Raw genomic sequence first — 13012 nt, 5'->3', positions numbered from 1 at the left:
TTTTAAGGGGGAGACAGAGAGCCAGTGGGGGAGGGGCAGACAGAAAGAGAGACACAATCTGAAGCAGGCTCCAGTCTCTGAGCGGACAGCACAGAGCCCGATGCAGGGCTCGAACCCACCAACCGTAAGATGATGACCTGAGCTGAAGTCAGATTCTTAACCGACTGAGCCACGCAGGTGCCCCATATTTGATTGTTTCTCATTGAGAATATATTCATTAGGGATATTAGGGTTCCTGGACCAAATATGGCAGACCGGGGTTTACTCCACACAACACCAAGCAATTCTGACACTATCTACAGATAGCATCAGATTCCGAGTATTAAGTGTTCGGTCCTACATGACGGCCTCCCCAACCCCCATCTCTCACCCCATCTCCCCACATCCCCCCTCCCCCACTTCTGATGCCAGCCGCAAGCCACAGGCCGCCACCTGTGCTTCTGATTAACTGGCTACAGATTATAGGTGCCAACAACCTTCTTCTCAGGTTCAATTAATTTGCTAGAGCAGCTCAGAGAACACAGGGAAACACTTACCAGGTTTTTGAAGGACACGAATCAGCAGCCAGATGAAGAGCTACATCGGGCTAAGTTACTCAACAAAGGAGCTTCCGTCTTCGTGGAGTCTGGGCGCAGTTTAGTGGCACTTGGGGTGTTGAGGTTTCCCAAACGTGCAAAGTCTCCATAACAGGACCAGAAGCTGGGCTCTTGGATTTTTACAGAGGCTTTATTACATAGTCATGAATGACTCAGTCACCAGCTACTGGCTGATTCAACCGTCGGCCCCTCTCCCCTCCGCAGAGGTCAGGGGGTGGGACTAAAATTTCCAACCCTCTAATCACATGGTTGATCCTGCCGGCCACCAGCCTCTGCCCTTGGGTGGAGCCCAAAAGTCATCTTCATTAATAATGAGGCTGTCACTTCACTCCTATGGCTCTGAAGCATTTTTAGAAACCGTGGGTGAAAACCAAGCAGATCCGTGAAATAAATTTTGGTCATCTGAATGACCAAATACATATTTCATATAAATCATTATATCGCAGGGAGAGAATTCTCAAGAGATGTTGAAGCCATCACTGTGTTACTCTAATTACCCAAAATGAGAAAAATTAGTAAACTGGACCTGAAATGGGATGTTTGTGGTGCAGGAAAACTGTGGAAAGAAATCGAGCTTTCTGAAAGATAGCATTTTGGAAGGAATCTGTTTTCCCTCCTCCTACCTTTCTGATATTGATGCAAAATAAACAAACCTTGTATTATTATTATTATTATTATTATTATTATCTTAAAGAAATAGGGAAAGAGTTTTATTCCAGCCCAAGTTGGGACAGCTGCCCAGGACACACAATCTTCACAAAGTAGAGTGCTCTGGGGAGAAAACATTTAGTGCAGGGCAATGTATGCTGTTTTGTACATGAAGAGTTACAAATCATGATGACAGGGCGCCTGGGTGGCTCAGGCAGTTAAGCATCTGTCTTTTGATTTCAGCTCCGGTCAAGATCTCATGGTTTGTGAGTAAAAGCCCTACATCGGGCTCACTGCTGTCAGCCTGGGGCCTGCTTCGGATCCTCTGTCTCCCTCTCTCTCTGCCCCTCCCCTGCCTCTCTCTCAAAAATAAATAAACATTAAAAAAGAGAAAGATGTAAACGCATTCTAATAACAAGACCATGACTACCGGGGGGCGATGGCTGCCATGCCGTCTACAGTACTCCATTCAAGGTGCTTCTTTCCATGTTAGGTTTACAACACCATCCAGGACTGGATGAAAAAGGGAAGGGAGCTGTGTACAGCTCTGACATGGTAGGGTCCTACCAGAGAGACGCCTTCAAGTCCAGAGGCTCAGCAAGTGCCCTGCTACAGCCCCCGCTTGACAACCAGGTTAGTTTTAAGACCACGCAGAATGTGGAGCATATCCCACTGTCCTTGGACGTAGCCATGCGGCTGGTGAAAGACGCCTTCATTTCCGCAGCTGAAAGGGACGTGCACACTGGGGATGCACTCACAATCTGCATCGTGACCAAGGAGGGCCTTAGGGAGGACACTGTTTCCCCGAGGAAGGGTTGATTTGTGTGCTGTTATCGTTAATCACTGCAAAACTGGTTGACTTTGGGTACACCTGGGTGGCTCAGTAGGTTAAGCGTCCAACTTTGGCTGAGGTCGTGATCTCAAAGTTCATGGGTTCTAGCCCCGTATCAGGCTGTCTGCTGTCATTGCAGAGCCTGCTTCAGATCATCTGTCTGTCTGTCTCTCTCTCTCTCTCTCTCTGCCCCTCCCCCACTCACACTCTCCCTCTCTCTCAAAAATAAATATTTTTTTAAAAACTGGTTAATTTTTGGGGCGCCTGGGTGGCTCGGTCGGTTAGGCGTCCGACTTTGGCTCAGGTCATGATCTCACGGTCCGTGGGTTCGAGCCCCGCGTCGGGCTCTGTGCTGACAGCTCAGAGTCTGGAGCCTGCTTTGGATTCTGTGTCTCCCTCTCTCTGTGACCCTCCCCCGTTCATGCTTTGTCTCTCTCTCTCTCTCTCTCTGTCTCTCTCTTTCAAAAATAAATATTTAAAAAAATTTTTTTAACTGGTTAATTTTGTATCTTGGAACTATTAGACTAATTTGGGGTTTTTTAAAGTTTATTTATTTTGAAAGAGAGAGAGAGAGGGAGATAGAATCCCAAGCAGGCTTTTCACTGTCAGCACAGAGCCTAATGCGGGGTTCAAACACACAAACTGTGAGATCATGACCTGAGCTGCAGTCGGATGGTTAACTGACTGAGTCACCCAGGCACCACTGGACTAATTTGTTTTATCAAAAAATAAAGCCTGAAGTAATCATTCTAAGCAGATAAATAAATAAATAAATAAAAGTTGAAAAATTCCTTTATTTTATCACTGGGAATCCTAAAAAAGACCTCCCCTTGGTGTGAAGAACAACATCATAAGAAACTACACCTGGCCAGGTCTCCAACTGTTTGCCAAACACATGACCCTCTCCTCTGTCCCCACACCCTCCCAGCACCTGGTATTAACCCACATCACGAAAGGTAATCCCTGAAGATTCCCTCCTACATGGAGGTGGGAAGGTGGGTTTCCTTCTGCCAGCACTCAGAATTCCCTATTCTCTGGATTGTCTACAATTCCCGGAATGTGGACATAGACAACCACAATAGAACAAGCTTTCAGCTTTTTTCTTTTTAAGTAATCTCCACACCCAATGGGTGGCTTGAACCCACGCTCGAGATCAAGAATCACACACTCTACCCACAGAGCCAGCCAGGTGCCCAGTTTTGACATTTCTGTATGGGTCATAAATGATCCCTGAGAAGGATGATCTAGGCTTCCTGCAGACAAGCTCAGTCCATGACTGAATCTTCCTCAAGACATCCTAGGTGCTATTTCTCAAACAGGGCAGCACTTTAGAATTACCTCGGGAGTTTTTAAAAAAAATATACCAGAAATCCTGATGGAATTGCTCTATGTGGCTGGCATCAGGGATTTTGAGATATACTGTCCTAGATGAACATATAAAAAATCCTATGGACTTCCGTGCCTGTCAAATTCAAATATACCTTATAATATTTTCTCTGCGGGTTCCAATAAACATTTAAGTTTTAAAAGTATTAGGATGTGTGACGGATGAATGGATAAAGAAGATGTGGTATATATATACAATGGAGTATTACTTGGCAATCAAAAAGAATGAAATCTTGCCATTTGCAACTACGTGGATAGAACTGGAGGGTATTATGCTAAAAGAAAGACAAATATCATATGACTTCATTCATATATGGAATTTAAGATACAAAACAGAACGTAAGGTAAGGAAAGCAAAAATAATATAAAAACAGGGACAGGGACAAAACATAAGAGACTCTTAAATACATAGAAAAAAACTGAGGGTTGCTGGAAGGGTTGTGGGTGGGGGGGATGGGCTAAATGGCTAAGGGGCATTAAGGAAGACACTTGTTGGGATGAGCACAGTGTATGATACATAAGGGATGAATCACTGGAATCTACTCCTAAAATCATTATTGCACTATATGCTAACTAATCTGGATGTAAATTTAAAGAAAAATTGATCTGGCAGGGCAAAAAAAAATGTATTAGGATGTGGCTTTATTTTTTTTAACGTTTATTTATTTTTGAGACAGAGACAGAGCATGAACAGGGGAGGGGCAGAGAGAGAGGGAGACACAGAATCTGAAACAGGCTCCAGGCTCTGAGCTGTCAGCACAGAGCCCGACGCGGGGCTCGAACTCACAGACCGTGAGATCTGTACCTGAGCCGAAGTTGGACGCTCAACCGACCAAGCCACCCAGGCGCCCCAGGATGTGGCTTTAGTAGCAGTTGTCAGATAGGAAAGAGTTTTGCTGTTAAGAATCAGGATTGGGGCACCTGGCTGGCTCAGGTGGTTGAGTGTCCGACTTCGGCTCAGGTCATGATCTCACAGTTCATGGGTTTGAGCCCCAGTCAGGCTCTGTGCTGACAGCTCGGGGCCTGGAGCCTGCTTCAGAGTCTGTCTGCTTTTCCCTCTGACCCTCCCCTGCTCACGCTGTGTCTCGCTGTTTCTCAAAAATAAATAACTATAAAAAAATTTTTTTTAAAGAATCAGGATTGGGTATTATGCTAAGTGAAATACGCTAGACAGAGAAAGACAAATACCATAGGATTTCATTTATACGTGGAGTGTAAAAATCAAAACAAAACAAAACAAAAAACAAATCCAGAGGTCAAACATGTGCTTGTCAGATGGGAGAAGAATAGGGAGAGGGTGAAATAAGTGAAGGGGATTAAAAGGTACAAACTTGAAGTTATAAGATAAATAAGTCAGTATAAGGAATATAGTCAATAATACTGTCATAACATTCTATGGTGGCTAAATTTATCATGATGAGCATTGAGTAACATATTGTCAACCACTGTATTGTACACCTGAAATGTATGTAACATTGTATGTCCACTATACTTAAATAATGACTTTTTAAAAAAAGAATTGGGACCACTTCTCCATCAGTATGAATTACATGCTCCATCTGTTTTCATGTCTTTGTGTTTTCTTTACGTATTCTTGTCATCATTTGAGAAGAGTTGATTATCTTAGAGATATTAACGTGCCAATACCTCACCCGATCATTGAGAAAATTTGTGAAAGATTTTGAAAGAAGAAATTTTGAAACCTGTAAAAGATTTGGAAACCTGGTTTCCTTTCAGTGGAATTCTGGCATGCTAGGATTGATGTATATGGTACATTTTTCCCTCTGACAATTGAGGAACAATTGTCTGCCCCAAAGAACTATGAACTCATTAGTTTTTTCCACTGTGGAAATACTTTTACTTAATAACTTATAATAGTTCTCTACATAAACACATAAAATATATGTGTTTAAGTACTGTTTCTTCTTGCACTTTTGGTGTGTGTGTGCATATTTAAGTAAGTTCTTCACCCAATATGCAGCTCAAACTCACAACTCTGAGAAGAGTTGCATACTCTATCAACTGAGCCAACCAGGCACACCCCTAAGAAATACTTTTTTTTTTTAATTTTTTTAACGTTTATTTTTGAGAGAGAGAGAGCGCATGCGTGCGCTCACAAGTGTAGGAGGGGCAGAGAGAGAGAGGGAGAGAGAATCTGAAGCAGGCTCCAGGCTGAGCTGTCAGCACACACTTCTATATGAGGCTCAAACTCACAAACTGCGAGATCATGACTGGAGCCAGAGTTGGACCCTTAACTGACTGAGCCACCCAGGTGCCCCAGAAATACTCTTTAAAAAAAAAAATGTTTATTTATTTTGAGAGAGAGAGAAAGAGCATGAGCTGGAGAGGCGTAGAGAGAGAGAGGAAGAGAGAGAATGCCAAGCAGGCTCCGTGCTGTCAGCAGAGTGCCACACAGGGCTCAATCCCATGAACTGTGAGATCATGACCTGAGCTGAAATCCCAGACACTTAACCAACTGAGCCACCCAGGAGCCTCAAAAATACCCTTATTCCACTTTAACACACATATAGTGAAACCACCTGAGCTCCTCCAGGCAACCTAATAGTCTTTAAGCTTTAGCAAGCACCCTTAGCCCTCGTGATTAACTATCCTGTCTTTGAGTATCTATAGATCATGCATTCTTTCCTAGAAACAACAGAGCACCTCTGCACTTCATGAAACAGAATCCAAATGCACTAGCACTGGCACTTGGGCACTGAGGAACCAGACCCCCTTGCACAACCTCAGAACACGGAGATAACATCTGTAGCTGGCATCACTGAGTCTGCAGGTAATCAAGAAATGTTCCAGGGAGTACTGCCCTCCCTTTACGGATCAACTGCCCCAAACTCCTTTAAAAATCCCTGGGCCAGGCAGAAACCTTCCTTGGTGTTGGCCCTGGGACAAATCTGTCCTCTCCCAGGGTGGCCAGCCTCCTGACTAAAGCTCAAATTCCCTTCCAATCAACATTCATCTCTTGGGCCTTCTGAGCCTGAACTTGGGGTTCGGTAACAACAGAACATCTATCGAATGTGAGGTTACAGCAGGACAAAAGAAAATTTCAGTTAATTGCAAACAAGTAGACGCAATCCAACTTTATTTCAAGATACATGCATAGATTTATAGCTCACCTCCAGCACGTAATAGACCAACACAATGAAGATAAAAAGGAACCAAGGAATTAATGCCTATTTTTTTAGTTTTTTTTTTTAATTGATATTTTAAAGCAATGGATTGGTGACGTCGAAGCTCAAATTCCCCTCCACCCACCCTCCCAGGCCCTTTGTCCCGGGTTGCTGCAGCTCCTCCCCGTGGAACCATTGTGTACACCGCCCAGCGCCCCCTCTCGTCTCCACCCGCTAGCAAAAGCGGCTTCGGACTCCAACCGTTTCCAGCTCAGTAAGAGGAAAACATCTCGGCTTCCAGTGTGAGAGTCTACAGCACTCTAAGCGTTTACGCTAAATTGTTGGAAATATATACATAAAGCAGGAAGGAGTCAACCCTGCCCCGCACTACGCCTAAGTAGTCTAAATGAATCCAAACCCCGAACACCACATTAGGTGGGGCCGATCCAGGAACGCCCCGGGGGCGGGACACAGGATCGGCCAAGGCCCCGCCCACCACCAGACTCCACCCCCACCGGGCCTCGCTAGCTCCAGGCACCGCCCCGCGCTCACCGCAGCCCCGCCCACCCCCAGACCGCGCCCCCACACCCGCTCCCTCGGGAGCCAGCACCCTCCTAGCCCCACCCACTCCCAGCCTCCATACCCGCTTCCCCGGATCCCAGGACGCACCATGCCCAGCCTCGCCCCGGCCATCCGAAGCCCCGCCCCCCCACCCCCCAGCACGGCCGTAGCGCATTTCTGGCAGACCCGGAAGCGGATCCGAATAAGTGGTGTCCCACTGTTGCGGGACATTTTGTCTTTCCGGTTCAGGTTTGAACGCAGCGGCTGCTCGGTCCGCAGAAGTCCGCACGTGGGTGTGGGGTCGCTGGAAGGGTGCACCCCCCCCCCCCCGCCGGTCCATGCAGCGGTGAGTCCCGACGCCTCTGGAGACGATCCGAGTGCTGGGATCCGCTCTGTTCCCGGTTAAAATTGCTCGGAAGGAGATCTGCCTCTCTGCCTGTGGCATGTGGACACTACCGGCCTCGTCGTTTTCCTGCACAGTACCCTTCGCCGACCCTCCTCACGGACCCGATGCCGTGTGAAGTCCCCACTCGGTGCACGCATTCTTGCCCTTGCCGCCGGCTCCCGCCTCTCGATTGTCTGTCTGCCCCTTGCGGGCAGCGCGGGTGGCCGGTTTCCTCCCTGAGCCTGGCATTCCGCAATCTTCACCCTGTCCTGAGACCCCCACCTCCACAGCCCGCGGCATCGCGTGCTCCTGGGGCGGGGACCTGTCACTCCTCCCGGGACCTCCTCGTTGTTGTCCCCCCACCCATCCGCGGAGGTGACAGGCTCGTGTCCTGTAGTGTTTCTTCCCTCCCTGAGCTCATCCGGACCATGGTGTAGCTGGGGCGCAAGGGTGCAAGAGGGGTGGGGTTCCAAACAGACCAGGTTGGGCCATTCCTGCTGACAAAATCCAAAGGCAAAGAGAGGAGCCGTGGTGAAACACGAAAGGAACCTAGGATTCGCTTCTCAAAGACTGTCCAAAGTGCTGAAAATACTTCCACGTTTATAAGGAAAATGTGGGGCAAAGGTGGGTGGGTGGATAGGTAGGCAGTGAAAGTCAAAGAGATCTTTGTCTTGGAGTCAATGATGAGTGGGGGCTCAGGGCAAACCCTACTGCTTGAAGGGGCAGCTGTTGGTTCCCCTCAGGGCATGGTTTTGCTTTCAGAGTCTTCCTCCTGAGCTGAGAGTCCAGCTGGAGAGAACCCAACGGGAAAGTTTGAGGTCAAAATGCAGGCGCCCGAGATCCTCTTTCTCAGTGGTGTGTGCGCAACCTCAGTGTTGCACTGGAAAGGGTTTTCCCCACCCAGGGGCCATTTTTGTTCCATTCCTGTATCCTCAAATTTCATATTTCAATATGATTCCTAATGTGTTCATTTTTTTTTTCAAGTTTCAGCTTTTTTCCTTTTAAATAAATTATATCATTCAGTTGAGGTCTCAATGCTTTTCTGATAATTATATATTGAAAATATTCATCAGGGGTGCCTGGGTGGCTCAGTCGGTTGAGCATCCGACTTCAGCTCAGGTCACGATCTCCCAGTTTGTGAGTTCGAGCCCCACATCAGGCTCTGTGCTGACAGCTCAGAGCCTGGAGCCTGCTTTAGATTCTGTGTCTCCCTTTCTGTCCACCCCTCCCCTGCTTGTGCTGTCTTCAAAATAAACATTTTTTTAAGTAAAAAAAAAAGAAAAACAGCAAAACAAAAAACCAGCAGATGCAGGAAAGGTGTTGTGCCTCCCCCATAACTGTCTAAATTTACAGTGGAAAGGAGAGTCTGCAGGAGGAAGACAAGTATTAACAGAGGCCCCCCTTTACGGAAGGAACTCATCTGTATAATCAGCCTTCTTTTCAAACATCTCCTCTCACCTTGCTATTGAGTTTACACCCATACCCCTCTCCTTCATTCCCTGTAAGCTTCACGGTACCTCACTGTCTTCTGAATTTCACACCTCTGTGGATTCCCACATGTACACTATTAAATCTAGTTTCCTCCTGTTAATTTGTGTCATGTCAGTTCGATTTTTAAGTTCAGCTAGAAGGACCACAGGGCAGAAGGTCTTCCTCCCCAACCTTCTCGATTCTCTTATTAGTCAAACAGTCAAAATAGATCTGCTGTTTCAAGGTTTGTAATCATGTCATCTGTGAATAATAACTGTTCTAGCCTCCTGCTTCTAGTTTTGTTTCCTGCTTTACCCTTTTCCTCTGGGTCCTGGCTCAGGCATCCTGTGCAGGGGTGAACGGGCTGAGCACTGACTGGGCCCCTGGTCTCAGCCCCACTTTCATGAAAATATTCCCAGTGTTAACTCCTGACCATAATGTTTGCTGAAATTTTCTTGCTGAAAAATAATTTTTTAAATGTTGTATTTGGCAGGATTTAACTATCAAGGATCTGCAGCAGTGCTCAACTATGTTTTGTTTAAATCTGTTACAGGTGCCTGGGTGGCTCAGTCAGTTGAGCATCCGACTTCAGCTCAGGTCATGATCTCACGGTCCCTGAGTTCTAGCTTCACATCAGGCCCTGTGCTGACAGCTCATAGCCTGGAGCCTGCTTCAGATTCTGTGTATTCCTCTCTCTCTGCCCCATCCCTTGCTCATATTCTCTCTGTCTTTCTCTCTCTCAAAAAATAAACAAACATTAAAAACATTAAAAAATATGTTATTTTGATGTATTGCATTAATTGGTATTCTAATATGGAATCTTCTTTTCATTAATGGAATAAAGTGAATTTGGCTAATATTAATTGCTAACTGGCTACATTTAAATGGCTAAAGTCATATTTGTACCTTTACATTATGTATTTAAAGGAGATCAAGTTAAAATTTTCTCGTTTCATTTTGTTCAGATTTTTTTAGTAGCCTGATAAAATAATGTGAACAAATTAATTTTTCTTCATTAAAAGAGATTCCAACACATTGGAACTATCTCTGACTTAAAATGAAACAGAGCTTGGGGCACCTGGGGGGCTCAGTTGGTTAAGTATCCGACTTCCGCTCAGGTCATGATCTCACGGTCTGTGGGTTTGAGCCCCACATTGGGCTTTGTGCTGACAGCTCAGGGCCTGGAGCCTGCTTCAGATTCTGTGTTTCCCTCTCTCTCTCAAAAAATAAGCATTAAAAAAAAATTTTTTTTTTAATGTTTATTTATTTTTGAGACAGAGAGAGCATGAATGAGGGAGGGTCAGAGAGAGAGGGAGACACAGAATCTGAAACAGGCTCCAGGCTCTGAGGTGTCAGCACAGAGCTCAATGCGGGGCTCGAACTCACAGACCGTGAGATCATTACCTGAGCTGAAGTCAGACGTTTAACCGACTGAGCCACCCAGGCGCCCCCCCCCAAAAAAATCTTTTTTAAATAAAATGAAACAGACCTTATTAGATTCAGAGACCTCCAATGCCTTTTAATCTGTATATTGAAATTGGTTACTCAGATTGTTTTCTTTCTCAGTCAGGATGTGCAATATAACCTAGAAAGTAATACATGTCCCTTAAAATTATAGATTTTTTTAAAAATAGAAAATGCTCTGTTATTTTCCATTCTGCGCAGAAATAGGTAAGGCCTCCAGTTTTTCCATAGCCTCAGCAACAGTGTTTTTGCTCTTTCGTATTATAGCCATTTTAAAGAGTGTAATAATTGCACTATAGTTTTGATTTGCATTTTCCTAGTGCCTGATGATGTTGAGCATATTTGCTTATGAGCCATTCATATATCTTTGGTGACATGTCTATTCAAGTCTTTTCCCTATTTCTTTTTTTCTTTTTTTTTTTTAATGTTTATTTATTTTTGAGAGAGAGCGAGGGAGACACAGAATCCAAAACAGGCTCCAGGCTCTGAGGTGTCAACACAGAGCCCAATGTGGGGCTTGAACTCACAAACCATGAGATCATGACCTGAGCCAAAGTTGGACACTTAACTGACTGAGCCACCCAGGGACCCCTCCTGTTCCTTTTTTAATTGGGTTGGTTTCTTCATGAGTTACGAAAGTTCTTTGCATATTGTTCCCCTGGAAATGTCTTTATTTCCCCCTAATTTTTTAATGATAGTTTTGCTGGATATAGTATTCCTCTTTGACCTTTTTAAATTATTATTCTCTCATTACTTTGAATATCTTATTCCACTGCCTTCACTTACTATTTCTGATGAAGTGCCAGGCATTAGTCATCACATTGTTGTTATCCTCTATACAATGAGTCTGTTCTGTTGCTGCTTCAGGATTTCCTCTTTGTCTTTTGCTTTCAACACTTAAACTGTGATGTGTCTCTTACAACTTCTGGATTTTGGGTTACAGTTCGAAAGGATCTCTCCTTATTTCCATGTTATGTACACATTTTTATCATGTTTATGACTTACTTTTTTACTTTTACATCTCTGATCCTCTTGATCCTCTGATATATAATTTGAGCTATTGAATGAATTTGACCTTTTTCCAAATAACTACCCTGTCGTTGCAACTCCATTTTTAAATAGTTCATTACTGATAAAGAAACAGTGCAGTATCTTGAATGGGAGCCATTCTAAGGACAAAAAGAATTATGGAGAACATTTCAGATTTTCTTTTGTTATATCACAGTTCTATCAACATCGTTATTTTGAAATTTTTTTTTCAACGTTTTTTTCATTTATTTTTGGGACAGAGAGAGACAGAGAGAGACAGAGCATGAACGGGGGAGGGTCAGAGAGAGAGGGAGACACAGAATCGGAAACAGGCTCCAGGCTCCGAGCCATCAGCCCAGAGCCTGACGCGGGGCTCGAACTCACAGACCGCGAGATCGTGACCTGGCTGAAGTCGGACGCTTAACCGACTGCGCCACCCAGGCGCCCCAACATCGTTATTTTGAAAGTATTTCCTTTAGGGGCACCAGGGTGGCTCAGTTGGTTAAGCCTCTGACTCCTGGTTTCGATTCAGGTGGCTTGTGAGTTCGAGCTAAAGTCAGGCTCTATGCTGACAGCACAGGAATTCTCTCTCTCTCTCTCTCTCTCTCTCTCTGCCCGTCTCCTGCTCACCCGCTTGCTCTCAAAACAAATAAACTTTAAGAAAAATAATAAATATGGGCAACTGGGTGGCACAGTCGGTTAAGCTTCCGACTCTTGATCTTGACTCAGATCATGATCTCAGTTTGTGAGTTCAAGCCCCACATCGGGGTCTGCACTGATGTTGCAGAGCCTGCTTGGGATTCTCTCTCTTTGACCTTTCCCCGCTTCTGCTCTCTCTCTCTCTCAAAATAAAAAAATAAACTTTAAAAAGAAAAAAAGAAAAATAATATAAAATATAAAAAAGCATTCCCTTTATGTTGTAGGTGACAATAAGTAATTATAAAGTTGGGATTTAATAAATTGAGAGAACAATGCTCTAAGGTCAGATTTAATTTGAAAATTAGGAATAGGAATACAAGAATTCTTTTCCTACCTCTGTTCACCAAAAGCACCTAAAAGCAGTGTCAGCCCAAGAGTACGGAGTTTGTGTTCTCTAATGTCCTTTCCAAACAACAGGAGTCCAGGCTTTTTGGAGAAGTGACTGATGCTGCATCTGGAACAGAGAAAGAATAAAATGAACCTACAAGAAAAAGCCAAAAGTAACTAACATCATCATCATTCAAGGTAGTTTTTATAAAACAACTGATTCGGTTACAGAGTGGTGATTGCAGAGGCAAACATGCTGCTTTTCCGATGGGATCAATACTAGAGTGGAACCACATAGTCCCACTGCATAAGGAAAGAAATGTCCCAGTTAACGGCTGTATAAGGAACGTCAGCATTAGGGGGAAAAAAAACGTTGTTTTGGGCTTTTTGTTTTTCATAAGTCAAACAATGGTCTGAGGGAAAAGTCTCAATTACTCTTAAAGTCAACCCCTTGGCAACGAGCGACATCACACAGACGACGAGCCATCCT

The sequence above is a fragment of the Panthera uncia genome (assembly GCF_023721935.1).
Source record: "Panthera uncia isolate 11264 chromosome E2 unlocalized genomic scaffold, Puncia_PCG_1.0 HiC_scaffold_19, whole genome shotgun sequence".
Lineage (NCBI taxonomy): Eukaryota > Metazoa > Chordata > Mammalia > Carnivora > Felidae > Panthera > Panthera uncia.
The sequence above is the reverse complement of the archived record's forward strand: the minus strand, read 5'-3'. Positions refer to the sequence as shown.